This window comes from Puntigrus tetrazona, chromosome 3, assembly GCF_018831695.1.
Source record: "Puntigrus tetrazona isolate hp1 chromosome 3, ASM1883169v1, whole genome shotgun sequence".
NCBI lineage: Eukaryota > Metazoa > Chordata > Actinopteri > Cypriniformes > Cyprinidae > Puntigrus > Puntigrus tetrazona.
In genome coordinates this window covers 5,651,517-5,671,756 of record NC_056701.1, presented here as the reverse complement: position 1 = coordinate 5,671,756, position 20,240 = coordinate 5,651,517, and the positions used below count along the sequence as shown (strand labels likewise).

Below are 20,240 nucleotides of genomic sequence, written 5' to 3'. Positions count from 1 at the left end.
CGCTCCAAAGCCACGTTCCTGCTGTTCGCCAGCTCTCTGGTGGTCACGGACCTCGCCCGGTCACGCTCATTCGGGCGCCCTGGTTCTGCATCTCTACGTGTCTGACTCCGGCGGACTTTGCAACCAACCCGATGCCACCTGCCGCTTCCTGGGCGGCAGCATGGTGTTCTTCGGCCTGTGCCCGCTGTTCCTGGGCTGCGTCATGGCGGCGGAGCGCTGCATGGGCGTGACGCCTCCTCTCCTGCACTCTCGGTCATTTGCATGGCCCACACCAAGATGGTGCTGGTGATGATATGGCTGCTGGCTTTATCCGTGGCGCTGCTGCCTCCTTTGGCCTGGGCACGTGACACCTACCAGCACCCGGGGACCTGGTGCTTCATAAACGCGTGTTGAACAAACACCAGCATCACGGACGTCATATTTGTGCTGCTGTTTTCTGGACTGGGACCGGCTGCGCTGGCCGTGGGCGCTGGTCTGCAACACCATCAGCGGTGACGCTGGTGAGCGCCCGCCTGCGCAAGAAGAAGTGCCACCGCAGGTCGTAAGCAAATCACACGACATAGAGATGGTGGCACAGCTGGTGGGCATTATGGTCACTTCTTGCATCTGCTGGAGCCCTCTGCTGGTAAGTATGGCCACTACAACTTAACCTATCTATCTGTCTATCTGTCTGTCTGTCTGTCTGTCTGTCTGTCTGTCTGTCTGTCTGTCTGTCTGTCTGTCTGTCTGTCTGTCTGTCTGTCTGTCTATCTGTATCTGTCTGTCTGTCTATCTGTATCTGTCTGTCTGTCTACCTGTCTATCTATCTGTCTATCTGTATCTGTCTGTCTGTCTATCTGTATCTGTATCTGTATCTGTCTGTCAACCTGTCTATCTGTCTGTCTGTATCTGTCTGTCTATCTGTATCTGTCTGTCTGTCTGTATCTGTCTGTCGTTTTATTGTTCTATCTATCTATCTATCTATCTATCTATCTATCTATCTATCTATCTATCTATCGATTAAGGACTGTAGACTGAAAAAGCTTTTCAATAAGCTCCAAGTACTTTACATCAAAACATGAAATATTCATAGGATTCAAGAAGAAACCGAACTCATAATTGTAGTAAAAGTATATTAAATCAGTATGAGGATTAAGATATGTATGATTTTGTTAAATGTTGAAAATACTGTTTATAATAGTTTTTATTTTTTTTATTCGATGCATTAATATAAAAAGTGACAAAGTACACTGTTTTGTTTTTTTTTGTTTTTTTTTTATAAATACTGCCTAAAATTTTGATGAATAGACAATTAGATCTAATTGGTATAGCCTTTTAGGATAAAATACAACCGTTTTTATCTTACATCTTGTTTAGGTTCACAGAAATGGGAAGGACAAAATGTCTTAAATGTTTCTTCTATACAGAGATAAGATTAAAAAGATAACAGTTTCCTTCTTTGGTTTTTCTAATGAGAAAAAAGGAATTTCAGGTATTTCCTCAGCAAAAATGTCAACCGTCTCAAACTGTGTGTAGATTTGCCAAGTCTGCATGTCAGAATTCAAAGAATTTAAATTTCCTCGAAGAAAGACTTCTGTATTTTGATGTTCTTGACAATAAAAAAGCCATGCATTTCATTTAGATATTTTTACGTTATCTTTTGAGGTTAAAATCAGAACTGAATGCTTTGTGAGGATAGAACACAACTGAGGATTTATTAAACCTCACAATCCTTACATGAGCAACTTCTAATCAATCGCATTTTCCGGGTTTGATCTTGGTTCTGACTAGTCTTTAGTATTCTGACTACTACTGATTTTTCCTGTTTTCCTCCCAGATCTTCGGTCTGATGTCAGTCATCCGCTCGTACAGCTGGAAGATGATGGAGGATGATCTGAAAAACTACAGGACTTTAATGGTTACTGGAGTGCGTCTGGCCGCTGAACCAGATTCTGGACCCTTGGGTCTATATCCTTCTACGCTCGGGCCGTCCTGAGAAAAATCTACCGCATAACCACGGGCCGCAGTGACCTAAAAGGAGCACATTTCGGCGGTGGGAGATCAGCTCCTTCCAGAACTCAATAAAAGCACAATGTCCGGAACTGATGGAGGGAGTCCAGAGTATGAGTTCCACCACATGGAAGAGAGCGGGAAAATGGATAAAATGCTCTAAAACCGCAGAGACTTCAATAAGAGTTATAACTGAGCACAGTGGGGTTCTGGAAGTAAAAATCCCATTCATTTTCCTTGTACAGAAATTGACTTTACCGACGATCTTTAATTTTTGTGGTATTTAAATTGCCAAATTTTGGGGATTCAGTTCCTAACCATGCAACAAAAACATGCACGCTTTTGAATTAACTTTACACATGAAGTATATTGTATTTCACACCATCATTATTACACTATCATCATTTCATACATTACTATTGTTTATAATTTATTCATACTACGGGGCATTGAAAGCTTGAATCTGATTGGCTGACGGAGATTCTGAGGCGTGCAATGTTTTTTTTTTTAGAATCGCACAGAGAACGTAGTTCAGGCAGCTCTTTGACCGCATTACAGCTCCATATCACCACGCCAAATGGTTTTTATTATTTCAAAGGTCTTACAACCATAGATGTACAATAGTCAGTATTTGGAGTGGATCACAACCTTTCATTTGGTTTAGTTGTCCTAAAACTAAAACAATACTTCGTTCTCGTCTTAGGATAACTGACCTTTTTTGATCCGCTTCAAATGCTGACTACTGTATGTCTATGCTTACAACAGCAAAATAACCAAAACCCACAACGACACTAGCAAACAAATAAATATAGTAATCAATATGATAAAAAACGGGCAGCCTATTTCCGTGTTTTGCCACAAAATTATGTTTTATTATATACCAGAAAGCACATACTCGATCACTCCCGCTCTCTCTCCCTCACACGCATCAACATAGGTTGAGATGCCTTAGAAATAATCCTACTTACAATAGCGATTATTCCTTACACGCTGTCCATTCACAATACTTCACGGTAACTCATTCTAAAACAATGAAGTACTTGTATTTTTGTTTCATAGCCATTTCAAATAGGTACTGCTTTGTCTTGGTTTGTATTGTTGATTGAAATCGTAAATCTCTGCTGAACAATTTTCTAGAATACCTGTGGAAAATGAACTGGAAAATAGTTCTGGAACCAAGGCTGCTCAGTCACAGTAAAGGTAAACAGTGACAGGATTCTGTATAGAGCCGACATGCAGTATTACATGCACCAGATGGAGATATATAAAAGTCAAATAATGAATAATACTGTAAATATCACTGCAACCTAAATGACTAAAGGACTTTTACATGCGCATGATAATACGTTTCACTGTGTTCTTGTTCATGTAACGTTTGTGTCTTGTTCCTAAAGCCCTGCTATGTGTGATCTTGAAAAGCTATGGAATGTAGAAGCTATACAATGTTATTTTGACCAATAAAGGTTCACTTCAGGAAGAATCTCAGTTTCTGTCTCTGTCCACTTCTGGGGTGCTGCATTTAAATTGGTCCTCTCAGAAAAAGGTGCAAAGCTGTCACGTGCCGATCTCTTAAAAGTACATTTACTCCATATAGGCTTCCTCCAAAAGTACATACAGTTCCTATAGGGTAAATATTTAGTTTTTATAATAGGTAAATACAATAGCTTTTTTTTTTTTTTTTTTTTTTTTTAAAAGGTACTGGTTTAATGTCTATAAACTATAAACATTTTGTTTCCCTGAGTTTGGAGGGCTGTTTATTAATATCAAAACAAGAAATATCTTACGCATTGTATTTTTTTTTTTACTTTTTAGTTATTATAATTGCACCAATTTCAAACCAAAGTCATCTTAAATAATGCAAGTTAGTTATCAGCCACAGGATCACGCTGCTCTTTCTGTGATTTGTCTATTTCCCGTTCCACCGGAGGTCACATTTTCTTTGTGTTGCATCGCCCCCAAACGACCGAGCCCGTGTCCTACCACTATTTATTACATATTTTGAAGGAAAAAAGTCATATTTAAAAAGAGTCATCCATGTGTCATGTTTAAATACGGTGTCTCGGTTTAAAACTGCACTTTGCATTGTGTTAATGCATACGAAATTTGACTGATTTTCTCAGCTGGCGCCTTCCTTTAGCAAGCGAGAGAAATGTTTGTTTTTGCAGTCGCCAGTATGAATGACAAAGCCACGCCCTCTCCATTCACTTGTCTGCGGCTGACGAGCCATCGAATGATCCTATTGGCCCACTGATATCACGTGTCACTGCTCCAGCTTAGCGCACGCTGATTTTCTCTCCAGAGCGGCAGAACAGTGGAAGTCTTGTCGCTGCGCTGGTGAGTAGAGGGCAAAAGCGTAAATGTAGTTTAGAACGTTTTAAGCTGCCAATATATCGAATAAATACGTTTTCATTTATCATAAAGGTGTCGCTTTAATGCTTACATGCAGCAGAAATGTATGCAGTTCGATAGCAAACGGCTGCGACTAGCGATTAGCATGGTTAGCTCTTTATGCGTTTCACAAAAACAGCGACAGTTGAGCATCGCTTGAAGGTTTTCTTATACTTCAAACGATTTAAGTGTTTTTGTTCTGTATTTTTTCCAGTTAAAGTAACACCTCGACACAGTTTTTAGTTGTTTTGGGGCAGGGTCGCGACCATTTTATCTCGTTCGGTGGCTTTGGTCGCGTCTCAAAACCAAATGCGTAACGTTATCGTGATCAGAAAGCGTTTTTGGGAGCACCCAGCCGGATACACGTGCACAGACTTAACACGATCGCGACGAGCGTGATGTTAAAGCGAAATGCTGTATTAATGGAGGTAGATGTTTGCGCAGACTCCCCATTGTTTGACTGCGTTAAAATGGCCGCACAGCTGCGATGAACGCTGCGTTTCCCGTGTTTACTTTCAGCGTTGCGTTGCTTGAGAGTACCATATCACGTTTACTTGCGTGTGGGGTTTATGTAGGAGATGTCGTTATATTTATTTAGCTGGTCTGTTTTACATTTTACAGAGATACGGGGCGGTTTCGGCGTCAACAAGTGCGTGTCCTGCTTGTTAAATGGGCACAAATTACATAACGGAGTGATATAAGTTTCACCGTGAAGACAGATTTTAAGTTGAATAATTGCACATTTTTGTTTCTCCAAAGTGTATTTGCACCAGCGCTTAAAGACGCTTAATATATGCACATGTATTTGTTGTTGTTTTTAAGTTTAACATTATTATATTTTCATTCTTTCGCTCTGATGTCACCCATGTAATGTGTTGGGGTTAAAAAAAAAGTTTAATATATTTGTTAATTTAAATATAATATAAAATGATTAAATGGTAAAACTATAAAAAAATGGCATATGGTGCAATGCATAAAAGAACATTATATAATGTGACAATATAAACAAATTTTTTGCACTTGCTCATATTTAACAATACCTTGCTGACTTTTAACGCTAAGGTTTTGTGGCACATTTAAAAATTTAAAAAAGTTCTGTGACCCGCCTCTTGTCTTAGTTGAGTTTCTGTTGTGTGTTGGCCTCAGGCCACTATAGTTGTCATGTTGTAGCTCTTTATAGCAATAATAATGGTAGAAAGACATGTTTCACAGCTGTGGAGCAGCAAGTGGCAGGCTTCAGATGGAATTGTGAGGTCAGCAAACATTTTCTGGCAGTTTGCGATGATCGGAAAACACATTTTTAGCTATGTGCCTAAGATTTCCAGTCTATAAATAAAATTGGGTTTCAATCTAAAAGGAGTTATCATAAGAGGTTTCTTGCGCTTGTGCTTGCATCTCATAGGCCTAGATGGTATTATGGGTTGTAATTAGTCAGTGTTTCAGTGGAGATCCGGATATGTGATGCTCCTGTGTTCTGTGAACATTTCCTAGGCTGCGTGTAGAAGGATAATATGGATTTGTGTGGAAGCTGAGTCAGAATTGCTCTAATTGCTTTATTATTACTTCCAAATTCTTTTCTTCAGTGACGTTTTTAATAAAAGAATGCCTTTTCCTAATCAATAAACCATAACTATACACTGTACTACACAGAAATTAGTTTTTGCTGCATTACAGGTTTAGACTGATTTATTATATACAGGAAACTGATTGTTTTTAATTACAGACCAACTGGAGCAGCATTCCTCTGCCACATATACACCAACACTGCCAAACTGAAGAACCACTTTGCAGCCATCATGGTAAATACATTTTTTACAAGAATACAAGATTTATATATGATTAATTCCCAGAAAAAATGAAGGAAATTGTCTCTAAATCTGCTGACTAGTGCTAATTATGGATCATACAGTACTAAATCATATAGTAATAATTTCACTAATATGCCAGTGGTCATGCTGAGATAAATAATAATTTCCAGCTTGTTTGCAAACTTGATCAGTGCGACTTTAGGTGTTTTTGAAAGAAGTTAATGAAAATGCCGTAAAATCAGTGGATTAAATATACTGCATTTTTTATATATATATATATATATATATATATATATATATATATATATAATATATATATATATATATATATTATCAATGTTAAAGACTTTTTCTCCACACTTTACATACTTGAGTTCAAAAGAACTGTTTATTTGGAATAGAAAATCAATTTTGACTTGATTGAATGTTTTTACTGCTGTTTAATGCATTCTTGTTTAAAAGAGATATTGAATTCTTAAAATAAAAAAATGTTGTTGAAACCAGCCTTTTGGATGATAGTTTGTGCCACGACCTTTGGTTTAACGTGTCACTTATGCTAATGTTTTTCTCTTTTTTTGTTTCAGTGAAGCCCCTCCTGTTCGCCACCGCTCCATGCGCATCTTCTGTGAACTAACACCGCCATGTGATGGCCAAACACTCTGCCATCTATCCCACCCAGGAGTAGCTGGAGGGGGTGCAGAACATGGTGTCCCACACGAAACGCGCCTCAAGGCAAAGTCTCGGATTGGCTGGGCGAGAGCAGGAGAAAGGAAATGCCAAAGTGAATTCCCTTGGAGTCCGACGGAGATGGCGAGAAAGAGACGTGAGAATATTTAATTCTCTTCTGTTCACTGTGTAATTTTTAATATCGATCGCATGGAGTGAGCTGGTATCTCTCATCTAACTGTCCCTCTTATCCAGTGAACCAAAGTTGTTGGAGGCAGCCCACGCGGTCCCTGCGTGGAGTCATGGCGTGTGGGGCTAGTCGCTAAAGGTCTCCCTGCTAAAGGGATCTTGACCTGGAGCTCGTGCTGCTGTGCAAAGACAAACCCACCATCACGCTGTTAAAGAAAGTTTCGAGAACCTCGCTGTGCAGCTTAAGGTAATGCGTCTGCATCATTTTTAAAGGCGCAAAGTAAAAAAACATGCATAAACCTCGATGATCTTTCTAACAGCTCATCACGGAAGAAAAATACGACGTTAAGCCATGCATCCGCGACGCCACCATCGTCATCAAGAACTCTAAAGAGCCACCCCTGACTCCTCACCATTAACCTGACGCCACCCCTCGTGAGGGAGGAGTTTGAGAAGCAGGCCGCCGGAGGTAGGTTTGAAATCACGTGCCTTATGGTTCCTCTAACCACCCCACAACCCCAGAGAGCAAATGCAGATGGGATGGACTCAGGCAGGGATATTGTTTATTGGGCCTTCAATGGAGCTTGGGGATATTGTGTACAGACTAGTCATGTGACACAGATTGTTATGTTTACTGCCACCTGAAGTCTCACAGTTCCATGCAGCGTGATGTTAGTGTTGTGGCCCAATATACAGTAACATAAGTGATGGGTAAAGCTTTAAATAAGACCCAGTACCCTTTTGAAGTTTTTTTAAAAGGAGAGTTTACTGAAGGCTTACTGAGAATTAAGAAACCAAATCACAAACCTTGTTGTTTGCATGTGTTCGTATAATGGAGAAAAGAGCGGTTTGCATTGCAGCAAAAATGAGAAGCAGAAAGAATTGGTTGAGTTCTGGTTAGTTCACGGGACTTGTTGACAGAGCCTTTCTCATAGAGGCTGGACGGAGGGCAGGAGGGTTATAGATAATGCTAGACATTAGGATACGTCTTAAATAATGGATTAGTCCAAAAGTGCTAATATATGGTCACAGTAAATCAATGGATCTCTAGTTTAGAGAATTATGGGCAGCATATTTTAGTTTAGTAAACAGCTTTCAGGGCTAGAGTGCTAGATATAGAAACACCGAGAATTGTTTACGGCAGGTAAAAGAATTGACCTTTGGCTAAATCCTGCTTTTGCAGCCTTTTGCCCTTTTTTTTTTTTTTTTTGAACCTTAGATAAATGTCTGTTAAGATTTGGTCTATGGAGGGTTTTAATCCTTGAAAAATGGTAAAATGTTACTACCAAGTCTTTTTCATTTCAAAGATTGCAGGGTGTATAATGTTAATAATTTTATGCAATGTTGTGGATGTTGCCATCTTACAGTTGTTTTTTATTAAAAAAAAAAAAAAAACGCTTTGCAGTTTTAGTTATTTCAGACCCTGGACCACAAAAAAATGTGTAAATGTTTTTCAATTTGAGATTTATACATCGCTCTAAAAGCTGAGGAAAAATATATAAATAGAATTAATAAAAAAGCAAGCTTTACTGTCCTTAAAAGCGACATTATTTTAGTCGATATTTAGGCCCAACTATTTGAAAATCTGAAATCTGTGGGTGCTAAAAATGCCTCCAGAAATCTATTTTCTGTCTAAATGAACTTCTCAAAAAATACTTATCAAAATGATTTAGAATTTTGTAAGTTTTATTTTATTTACTGTTTGAAATGTACAATTTTTACCATTTTTACTTAATATACTAATGATTTTGCCATTTAAAAAAATCAATAATAATGACCCGTACAGTGTTTTTTTTTTCTGGATATTGCTACAAATATACCCAAGAAAACTGGTTTTGTGCTCCATGGTCACGCTTTTACTTTAAACTTCTACTAAAGAAAATGGCAGATGATGATGCTTTGCATTCACAATTCAATCCAATTGATACAAAATGTGTGCAATTTACTACCATTTAAGCACACATTATTAAAAAAATGGCGCTTAACACATCTGGGTGGTTCCTTCAAAATTTATTGTAATCAATAGAAGCGATAACCGCCAAGTGTGGCGGGGGCTTAGTGAAAGGTCAATCGAGAGCCAACTTGAGGCGAACTCAAAGCCTAGCCCTATCTGTAGACTCCTCGGTTAGTGACGCCTGCCTTAGACCATCACAAGCCATCAGTTTTGCTGCAGTGTGGACTCGTTTTGATCATACCTCTTGTGTATCTGACTACTGCTGCCTGTGGTTCAAAATCTGATTCTCTCTGTCAAGCCTTCTAGTTTGTCAATTTTAGGGACGCTGGACCTTTGACCAACTGGACCGCTCTCTCTGTCTCGGAAGAGGCAAGGCAGTGCAGAAAAAAAAAAAAAAAACAAGGGCGAGGGGGAGGGTTCCCCATGTCTCACAAAGGCTTCAAATGCACTCAGATGTCACAGATACACAAGCCATAGAAGAACAATCACTCACTGTACACCTTAATGCCACAAAGGGGCTCTGTTCCAAATCATAGTGAGCTGCCTACCTAGGTGCCATCTTGAGGCATCATAGGTAAAGACCGTGACAGGAAATGTAAAGCAAAGTTTTTGCACCTCACTTTTTAAATGGCTATATCGGGCCGTAATGTTGTCCAATCTTAACAAACCAAACATTAATGGAAAGCGTATTTATTGTTAAAATTGACCTCGCATAACTGATTTTTGTGGTCCAGGGTCACACAGCCTTATAAATGACTGGGTATGGCATTGAAACACCATCCAACTAAGCATTATGAAGTGTTTGTGCCTACATTTAGTTTAAAATAATAATTTAATTCAAAATTACTCATTATAAATTATTCTATTTTAAATTTATTTCTGTGTAAAAGTTTTTTTTTTTTTGTGCGATTTTGAGTGGTTAATTTAAGTCTACATTTTCAAGAAACCGATTCAAAGCAGTTTTAACTATGCTTTTATGAAGTCCAGTGTACATGTATGTTAATATAGGAAATGAATAGGAAACGACTAGATTTATGTTTTTCCTTTGTCACCAGTGTAGCCTCACTTGGGTTTGGGACAGAGCCGGATGCTCCGGGTCACTTTCTGTCCTGATGTTGTGTAACTAGCACAGGAAGGGAGTTGCTCTGGTTTGGGGGTTCCCCTCCTCTCCTCCACTGCCTTTTGGTAGGGTTATCTGCCTCTCCCTGGCCGTGAGACAGAAAAACCCCTTGGTCAAACTGTACCTTGTCTTCTTATTCCACCTGCCAATAGAAACGCTATCAGTCAACGATCCCCGGATGTACTGGACAGGCAGAAATGCCCTGACTGCCTTGGCGTCCCTCCGCCCGCCAAGTGGTTCCAGGTTTGCATCTTGTCTTTATTTGTCTTCTAGTAGTTGAGTTTGTTTTATTTTGTTTCTGTGTTAACCTTATTTCATGCTGTATTATTTTTTCAGTTTGTGTGGATGGTTTTCTGTGTAGATTTAATTTTTTTATTTATTTGTGGGAGTGTATTTGCCGGTGAAATGTCATATTCTTGCTGGATGGTTTTGAATTATGTTGCCAAGGACATCTTTGTCAATGCTGTCTGATTTCTGCCTGGCTAGTTTAACTAAAGCAGCGCTATTGCACGATACACTGTTTATTACTTTTTGAGACGCCATTGCCAGTATCAACTGCTGCTTTTATAGTTCAAGGTTTAACATTTGTACACTTTGATTTTAAAATTTAAATATTTCAGTGCGAATGGGATGTGCAATATTTCTCCAGCCTGCCATACTGTTTGTTGCCTTCGGCTGGAGAATAACTTTTCCCCCAATACCATCTGAATTGACCTTTTATAAGAATGCTCTGGGTTCATTGCAATTTAATTTTTACTCATTAGCTTTTTTGGCATAATACTAACTGCCACCATTAATTTTGACTTTTTGTAGTGCTATATAATAGAATGGAGACGGGAAAAAACAATCATAATACACACACTTTGTCAAAAAGTGCAGTAATATACTGTATTTGTTGTGAGGAAATATATTGCTTTACTTCTGTAGCATTTGTATGAGATGTGGAAAGCGGTTATTTGGCTTTAGAATTTTTTTTTATTTACATTTTATTATATAACAATTAAATGTAGAAAATATTTAGAATAGATTTACGTTGATATACTAAGCTTTTATTCCAGAAAGTGGTCAGAAGTGACTCTAAATACACTTTATAATGTTAATTACAAAATATCTAATTTCAAATAAATGCTGTTCAATTTGAACTGTTATATTTAAAAGAACCCTATATATATATATATATATAATATATATATATATATATATATTTTTTTTTTTATATACATATGGTCATAAAGAAATGTATAAAAAAAACTGCATATAAAGTTGTATATATATATATATATGTATATATATATATATATATATATATATATATATATATATATATATATATATATATATATATATATATATATATATATATATATATATATTTAAATGCAACATTGGTGAGCTATAAGCCTTTTTCTTTTCATAGCATTAACATTGTCACACACGCTGCCTCTAAAACTTGCGTTGAACCCAAAACATTGTTATAAGTGTTAGATATTTAATCGAGGTCCTGCAAAAATCTTTCCCACCACATTGTAGTGCATTCATGATTTCACTGATGTGATGCAGTGCTTTAAAAAAGCAGCTGTGTTTCCCAGATTTGACTGCGTATCTTAGTATCTTCTAGAACGTTCTCACTTGTATCAACTCCAGTTCTGAAAATGTAATGTTTAATCACAAGGCCAGCCACAAACACAAGCCCTGTTGTGTTCCTCATCTCTTGAGCTTGACCTTTTTAATCTGCTCTTTAATATCTGTCATATATGTAGCTTCTCAACTGAGTAATGGCTTTTTTTGTAACTCTTAACCATTTGCCACCCTTTCTACATTGCTAATGCTTATTCGACACATTATTCAGTATCGGCAAATCTCACCCCTTTTCTTTTGTTTGTTGACTGCTTTGGTGTTGTGCCACATTATGATTCCATGAGATAAACCGCTGGATTGTATCCTCCTGCTTTTGTCTCTAGGCCAGGGCTAATGGGCTGCGCTCCTGTGTGATTGTCATCCGTATCCTGAGGACCTCTGCGCCGCTGCGTTCCACCTGGGCCTCTCTGCAGAGGATGGGTAAGTGCTGAACAAGCTGTGAATATAGGTGGCCCACATTTAAATTGCAGCAAAAGCTGTTGAACAGTGCTGCATTTATTAAAGAATGACCGTTCATTTTATTGACAAAAATGAAGAGTTGGCCGTGTGTAAAAAAAATCAAGTGACTTATTTCAAAAAGCTCTTAAAGGTAAGAGACAAACTCAATAAATGATCTTTTAAAGATTTTATTCTTGCAAGAAGGTCAGACAGTCGTATAGAAACACACAGTGCGACAAAGACGACAGGGCAGTTCTGCCTTTTTATATTTTGTCTCGCCCACTCAAGGTTACTGCTCTTAACAGCAGTATTTTTCCAAACATGAATAGGGGTAGAGAAAAAGTATCATGGATTGCCTTTTTAAAGATACTTTCCTAGTATAGGTGACCAGGGTCGCCATCCTTCTCCTTATGGCATAGCAGACCCTAAAAGGTCGTATCTTGTTATAACTAGGGCCACTCTGCTGTTACCTTCAGTCAAAACCTCCCTGCAGTCAATAAAAAAAACCCCAAAAGAAATAAATTTTTGCATGTGTGTGTATATATGTATATTTATGTATGTGTGTGTGCATGTAGACTCCAATTTACACATTTTTGTCGATTATAGTGCTTTGATTGTGATGATTTTATAAAATGGCACATTAAAATTAATATGCCCACATTTTCTTTAGTATCTGTGTCACGATTGCAGATGTACTGATTTTGCCCTACTACATAGTCTTCAAAGAATTTAGATTTTAACTTTTATTTTATTACAAATAACTTAAATGTTTAAGTATATATATTTTTTTAAGAAGCATTTTCTTTCCACCATTGGTCATTTTATTTTATTTTTTTACAAAATGATTTATTTATTTATTTTTTTAAGCCCTTAGAGCTGCTGTGCGAGAAGGCGGCTGGCACTTGGAATCGGCCAATGGGAGCAGGGAGAGGCTCTCCGTCGAAGTTCTCGAGTGTCTCGCGTCTGGAATCTTAATGGCTGGTAAAGCTGCTCCACGCTTCATATCTAAAACAGATCTCACGATGACTGCCTGACGGTGTATGAAAATACAGTGTGTCCTTTTCACAATATTGCATATTAAATTGTGTTGTCTGCATTAAGTATTACAAAGGTGCTTTTGAAATTTCTCAATTTGAATGTGAATTTGCCGGCTTTTAGATGGCTCTTTGTGCATTTGTGACCCTTGTGAAAAGAGCCAACAGATGCCATCAGTCACATGGATCGCCAGCAGCGGGAGGACATCACCCAGAGTGCTTCAGGTTGGTCCGGTTTACGGTTTTTGTTTACAGTTTTGCATTTGATCGCTTAGTTCTCCATTTATGGGTGACTTTTTGTTGACAGCACGCCTCTTAAGGCTTTCAGCGTTTGGACAGCTGCACAAAGTACTCGGCATGGACCCGCTTCCTTCAAAAATGCCCAGAAAACCAAGGAGTGAGAAGACGCCTATTGACTACACAGTGTAAAAAGTGAGTGAAAGTGGATGTTTTTCCTGTATTTCGTGGAGGTTTGTGTGCATCTAATCCCTCTATTTTGAAGCGAGAAACTTGACATCTTTCGTCTCCGTGGTTCAAATCCCACCGAGGCACAACCCTCACGTGCACGCCAATGAAACGCCCCATAGAGGAGGAGGCTACAGATGAGAAGAATCCAAACAAGAAGAAGAAGAAATTGCAAAAGAAATGTAAATGCCGTTCTCAGTGCTCTTAATCTGCTTATAGTGGATTTATGCAGAGCTTTGCATTTTAAAACATGCCTGTTTTGTGGCCTTCAGCTCCAGAGGAGAAAGCAGAGCCGCCACAGGCTATGAACGCAGCTGATGCGTCTGAACCAGCTGAAGCCGGGTCTGCAGGTGCACAAACTCATTTCTCAGACCGGGCCAGTCCATGTGCGGTGTTTACTATGGCACAGTGAGTGGACGGAAAGAACTCTGAAGCTTCTGGTCCTCCCAAGCGCGCTGCTAAACTCCACGTAAAGCCGTCAAAGTAAAGAGACCGGAATGCAGAAGATCAGTTAAGGATCGGTCTGAAATGGTAGAAACTGAATTTTTAATTCCTTCTCCAGGTCTTGCAGGATATGGAGGAAGCTGCCAACGGGAGTTGGAGCAGAAGTTAACTGAACTGGTGAAACAGGAGGAGCTGGTGACCGCACCGAGGCTTTGCCCGCTGTGACCCAAATGGAGCCCCGAACCAGCACCAGCCACAGAAAGCCCCACCGGCGAGAGTGTCGATTTGGATTTATTTACAACATGTATCCAAATAGTTGCTTGTGAAGTGCAGAATGTACTATGTTCACTAGCAACTTGTGGGCATTTATGGATGCAGAAAAGTCAAAGTTAATTCAATTTCTAAAGATTTGTGACTTTTGTGGTTTTCATTTAAATATTAAATAGTTAAAAAAAAAAGTCAAATAAATTGTATCACAAAACATTGTCTAACCAGTTTGTGGTCTTTAAATTAAAAAAAAATTATTAAAAGTAGCCGTATCCACTTTAATTGTTACAAAACATTTGTATTTTAATGAAATGCTGAATTTAAAATTCAAAGAACAAAAATGAGCGTAGCCCGTTTCAAACATTAACAGTAGTAAGAAAAGAGAAAATTCAGCTTTGCATCACAGAAGTGTTAAATTTTTAAAGACTAATATTTCACAATATTATTGTTTTACACCAGACAAATGCTTGTTAAGCTTGGTGCGTAGACATCTTTCAAAAACAGTTTTAGTTTAATTTTGACTAGTTGGTCACATCAAACTTCTAGTAATGTACGCTTGTTCTTCAGGCGCGCCACAACAGAGGCCCATCCTCACCAAACATGGAAAAAACCCGGTCATGGAGCTGAACAAAAACGCAGAGGACTGAAGTATGAGCTCATCTCCCGAGACCGGCGGGAGCACGACAAGCGCTTTGTCATGGAGGTGAAGAGACACAATCACTTTCCTAGTTCTTCATATTACTCGGTTCGAGAGGTGGGATTCTCTATAAATTCATCGTGATGAGTTCTAGACGGATCGAATTCAAAAAGCTGCTGTTTTTCGCCTCCAGGTGAAGATCGGCGGACAGAGTTTCAGGGAACCGGATCCAATAAAAAGGTGGCGAAGGCCTACGCAGCACTTGCAGCCCTGGAGAAGCTCTTCCCAGAGGGCTCCAACTCGAGGCAAACAAGAAGAAAATGCCTCCAATGGTGCGCCCCAACTCTGTTTTCACTGTCGTTGTGATCTTCACTTGCGTATTCAGTGCGTGATTGTCTGATTTGCTTGTTTCAGCACCCCGCTGGATTTGGGATGGTGAGCGGGCGCCTGACATGGTGGTCAATCCCAGGGGCCGAGGAAGAGGACGCGGCAGGGGCCGAGGCCGGGGATTCAACAATGGTGGAGGATTCAATCAAGGTACAATTACTGCGACGTCTGAAAGCATCCGTGTGCATTAGGCTTTTAGACACTTCTTGATTACTTTGAAGACTCGTGGGCAATGTTTTTAGAATCAAACATTTCAATATTTGCCTTTGGATAAAGAGGACGGCTTACAGTAGCTGATGGCAAATAATCGGCAAAATAAGGGCATGACTTCTTAAATTGAATTATAAATGGTAATCTAGTTTATTTTTTTAACACATTTAAGCCTATTCATGTAATGGTGACACAAAGTTTTGATGTTGTTTTTACTTTTTTTTAATTTAGTGTTATCATATATTTTTTATTGTTTGATTGAGATTAATTAGAATGCACAGTGTTAAAAATGGACTTGAAAATATCATTTGAATTTGAGTTATGTTTTTGCATATGAACACTTTTTATATATAAATGGCGATTATTACAATTAAATCTCAATTATATTACATTTATTACAGTACATGTTTTGTTTTAATATACTTTGATATTAATATTTATGACATTTAATGTTCAATTTGTGACCACTCTTTGGATTGGAAGCATGTTACTTTTTCAGATGTATGTGGCCTGAATTATAAATTTTAAAGTCTTAGTTTATGGAAAATATTGTGTATTTTATGACTAAAGGCTAAATTTACTATAAGAATTATGCTTTTACTTGTGTCTAGAACAAAAGTCCTGTTGACTTGCTTTTGAAAATATGCAAATCCTATATATGTGTATATATATGTATATATGTATATCCTTGTTGCTCTTTTAGGTGGATATGGAACGTGATGGATATGGCGGAATAACAACTCTGGCTACAGTGAGTATTATACCATTTCTCCTTGTGATGCCATTGATTTTTATTTATTTTGTATTTTTTTTTTACTATAGCATGCGTTAGGTAGCTTGTTTTGGGAGGTTTTTTAACTGTAAGACTTGCCGTTTTACTTTCCATTTATTCTTATTTTTGACTGCATCTCAATTTAAGTAGCGTCTGTCCACTTTGCTTCATTTCTATGCAAACTGCCACTCTGCTCATTTCTTGTTAACGATGCATTTTAATGCGAAAGATCGCTATTTTATTTTCTTACTGATTTACATTTTCATGAGCAAATGTGCCATGGGACTTAAAGCTTTCCTCAAAGTGAAGAAAAGCGAGAACGTAGAGAGGGAGGAAAAGGGGGCGTTCTGAGTACCGCGCTTTCTGAGAAGGACCGAGCTGGCAAATCTGGCGGGCAGAAAATCAAGAGAAAACAAACAAAATACGCAGAGAACTATCTTTGGTCTTGATAGTATTAACTGAGATTGGCATCCTTGACTCACTTGGCCGTGGCGCTTGTCCTGCCAAACACAGAAGAGCGCTTCATTCTGTGCTTCTCTGCTCATATCTCACCTTTAGGTGACTTTGTGTCTCGAACTGCTATGGCTACCGAGTTTACTACATAAACCCGCCCAATGTTTTTTTCTACTAGCACGCAAGCGTGAAACAAAAAATAGGGATCGAGGGGAAAGACTGGTTACCGCCCAATTATGAACTTCGCTTTCTTGTGATAGCCAGCGCACAATCTCACACCTCAAAAGCCCAAACAACCATCAGCTAACACTGTGGATGTGGGAACGAGTTTCTGGGCCTGAGGGAAATCAAGAAAAACAAGACATTCTGTCGTATTGTATGTGCCGCGCATCAGCGAGTCGTGAGCAATACCCACTGGCTGACAGACGGGTCACAAAGCAGCGGACTGACATTTCTTCTGCATCTTCACTCTGGAAGTCACTGTATAAGCCTTAGTTTGTTTGGTTTTTTGGCAACAGTTTTTCCTGGAATAATGTTCACAGAGATTTTTTTTTTTTTTTTTTTTTTTTTTTTTTTAAATTGTCACTTCCACATACTTGCCATGTGTCTGTTTTAAAGCTTATTTATTTTCCTTTTTGTAAATGTGGATCGATGCCATTGATTTGTGAGAAACGGAGTAGAGTACAGAGATTTTAACATCAGGATGTTATCAATTCCTGTGAAACTGCTGGAAATATGGCTTATATATTTTGCTGCAGTTTTTGTTTTTAAATTTGATGTGTCTGTGAATGTGTCATATTTTTGTAACAAATTTGATTTCATTTACAAAACCTGTGATATCTCGTATTTATTTTTTTTTTTTTTTATAAACATTTGTGTAGGTTAAGGATTTATTTTTTATTTTAATTTTTTTTTTTTTTTTTTTAAACGTGCTTAGCCTAGGGATTTAGGATTTTTTTTTTTTTTTATGCACATCTTTAGCTAGTATTGTGATTTTGAAAACACCTTAACTCTCTGCAGTATTGTACAATTTCTGTATGCACCGCTTCGGGAAACTAAATTATTAAGCCCAGACTACATTTTCGCATGCAAAATTGTTTAAACTGTGCAGCGCGTGATGACATAAACTTCCATTTATTTTTATTTTAAATTCAATGGTATAACACATCCGTCATGTAAATGTATACTTCCTCTCTTGTGTTTTTACTGTATTGTTTTATCTTGGCGCGCACTTATTTGCGGCTCAGAAACTTCAACTCTCAGAATACGTTGATGCAAAACAACGCTTTTAGCAAAAGCTTCATGCTTTCTGCTGTCTTTTATGCTAGGCATGCTGCTTAAATAAGTATGGCGACACGTTGGCTATATTTCAGCCAGAAAATGCATGGTTTTAATAAGCTTCAAATGACTTCAATCATAACCCGACACTACTGGAGTGACATTAAGTATCCTGAACTGATGTATATTTCCTGCTGTAAAGTAAGTTTTAATGTACATTTTTAGGTTTGTTAAGCATCTAGTTATAGTGTGAAATGGAGTTTCCAATCAACTGAATCCTTTATTATTTACTGTATTTATTCCTCTTCAGATTTCTATAATAGAGAGGGTCTAATGGTGGGTCAGTGGCCCCAGGCCCTGAATCATGGTCCTGGCACAAGCATAGTGGAAGTGCTGCAGGGCGGGTGGTTTCGCCGTATTACCAGGTGGCCGTATTCACCGTCTCCTACGGTACCCAAGCCACCCGGCAAGAAGCCTCCAATGCACCAAAACACCAAGCCTCCGGCACCAGTGGCCCAGGGAGCTTCAGGTCGAGTCTGACCAGGGATTCGGACAGAAGAACTTGGCCCGGCTCAAGGTGGAGCGGAGGGAAGTGGAAACTTCAACTACAGCACGGCTTATCCCTCACAAGTCACGGAGGACAGGAATACAGCTATGAAGGTGAGGAAAAGAGTTACAAGAATGAAAGAAATATAAAAAAGCATCATCGATAATCCACACCACTCCATTGCTTCCAGCTAAAATGAGTCCTCTTCACAATATTGCCTTTTCCAGAAAAAGTTGACTGCGGAATGTGTACACACTGTAGAAGTTAAAAAACAGTCCAAAAGCAGCTCCAAACATGTTGGGTGGATTTTGATGCTGGAAAAAAAAAGGAGGAACTTTTCTGATGGAGGAAGCGTTATGAAAAGACAATTTTATTAATCAAGTTGTTTACAAAAAGGTGGATTGGAGTGGTGTGGGTTACTTGAGGGTTATTGTGATTTTTATCAGCTGTTTTGATTCTCATTCTGGCGGCACCCATTCACTGCAGAGAACCAAGTGATGCAATGCTCAATATCCAAATCTGTTCAGATTTAAAAAAAAAAAAAAAAATTCCTTTTAAAGGCCCATTCGCAGAGAGCCCGTTTAAATTGTCCCTCTATAAAAACATGGTCAGAGACGGTCTTATGTGGTGTATTCTTATACAAGCAGGTCGTCGTGCCATTTCTCATGCACAGGCAGAGGAAGTAGCCCTCATAGGCCTCGTGCTCAAGTTATCTGGTTGCTGCAGTATGCGAGGATGTGAGCAATATTACATAAATATGGAATATCACGAACAATGCTGAATATTGAAGTAATATGGAATAATAATTTCTTTTACAAGCTACAATGACAGTTGTAATTGCTCATACCATTTTTTAAAATATAGTTTGCTTTAAATGCAATTATTGGCCTTTTTTGTCAAGCTCAATGATTTCCTTGTAAGATTAGCTGGAGACAAATTTTCCTAAAAAAGTGATATTATCACTTACAGCTGTGGTCTCAGAGTGATTCTTTGCGTCTTTGGTGTAGATGGAGTTTTAAATGTTGTTGATGATTCCAGATCTGCTCTTTCTCACAGGTTACAGCAACCGAATCGAAGCTACAGCTCTGAAGCCGAAGCCAACCAGAATTTCAGCGGTAGCTCCGCCTCCTACAACAGCGGACCAGCGGGGTACGGCGGAAGGCGATCCAGTATGAACTACCAGTATCGATAAACCACGCCATGCGATCGTTACATCTTCATTTCCAATCAAAGGAGCATCATGCGTTCTCATTCTGTCGTTCTCGATTTTTGGTTTCTATCACCAACACCGGAGCTGAAGAAAATAATAGCAACCTCTAGAACCATTACAAAAATAGTGTTTTTTTCATCTTTCTTTTGAAGATTGTGTAATTTTATTTTATTTTTTAAGTTACTTCTAATCTGTAGACTCCCCCAAACTACTGCCCTCAAACAGAAGTGAAATAAACCCAAAGGCAAGCATGTGGCGACCTGAATGTAATTTGTTATGTATGCAGTGGCGGAATGCATGATCATAGTGATTTTAACCATTCACACATGCATAAATATAAGATGCA

At 38.6% G+C, this 20,240-nt stretch overlaps 2 pseudogenes; both read left to right on the top strand.

Annotated features, from left to right (window-relative positions):
* The window catches only part of LOC122341436, an 82,641-nt pseudogene extending 62,765 nt beyond the window's left edge, over window positions 1-19,876 (top strand).
* The window catches only part of LOC122333795, a 55,043-nt pseudogene that overhangs the window by 1,165 nt on the left and 33,638 nt on the right, over window positions 1-20,240 (top strand).